The 1,026-nt window shown below is 38.9% G+C and overlaps 1 long non-coding RNA gene across 1 annotated transcript in view; it reads right to left on the reverse strand.

Annotated features, from left to right (window-relative positions):
* Nucleotides 1–1,026, reverse strand: part of LOC116698280 (uncharacterized) — a 21,293-nt gene that overhangs the window by 3,848 nt on the left and 16,419 nt on the right. The window lies entirely within an intron of this gene.

Consider the following 1,026-nt stretch of genomic DNA (forward strand, 5'->3'; position numbering starts at 1 on the left):
TAAAGCTGATTCTGGTTTCCAACTTTGGCCCAGGTCTGTCGGTTAAAACACGGACGCATCTGTTGATGCTTTATTACAAAAAAGTATCAGTATAAACATGGGCGTGGGTAGCTCTGCTATGGCCGTGTGTGTGTATGTGGTAATAAAGGAAATAAATAACATTGTAAAGGCTCCCATACACAATGCACAGGAATCATATATGCTAGTAAATAATAACAATAAACCCACTATTAGTTACATAATCTTAATGAGCAAGGACGTTTAACAATCGCCATTATATCGCATCAACAGCCGGGTGCAGCCTAGCTAAGAAGAACACAAACAACAACTTTAAATTTGCCAGAACAACAGACCAATACAACAGGCTGACAACATCAGTTATATGACTTACAGTTGTCAAAGACGCACACAATCTCAACAAATTATCCTCCGGACTGCTGGTCTCTTTTTATTTTCTCTCACTTTTGTCTCTGATTGCCGTGCGCGCCCGCTCGCGGTGTGCAGTGCGTGTCCTTGCTATTCTCTAACATGCACTCCCAATCACACCTGATAGACAACATTTAGTACAAAACTAAAGTAACAAGCCAGTTTTATAAAATGTAAGGAGAAGAAAGTACCGATATTCGTGTTAAAATGTAAGGAGTAAAAGTAAAAAGTCGCCAAAAAAATAAATAGTAAAGTAAAAATATCTGAAAAATCTACTTGAGTACAGTAACAAAGTATTTGTACTTTGTTACTTCCCATCTCTACGGCTGAAATTATGAAATGTGTCTGAAATAAACCACTGCTGATACTATATGCTCAAGCAGGCAATGTGTGCTGCTCCTGCTGCTCACTCTGTCTCCCTATTGTCCTCGTACTGAATCAGTTTGACATGTGGTACAGCTTCAAAATGTCCTGAGACCTGACATTGTAATAACTGGAATTAATGTTTTAATGGGGCGTAACTAATGAGCTGATGTACTGTGACACTTCTTCGTCTTTTATAAGGAGGACCAGCCCACTTTTCCAAATAAGATACAATGG

This window comes from Etheostoma spectabile, chromosome 11 (genome assembly GCF_008692095.1).
Source record: "Etheostoma spectabile isolate EspeVRDwgs_2016 chromosome 11, UIUC_Espe_1.0, whole genome shotgun sequence".
Lineage (NCBI taxonomy): Eukaryota > Metazoa > Chordata > Actinopteri > Perciformes > Percidae > Etheostoma > Etheostoma spectabile.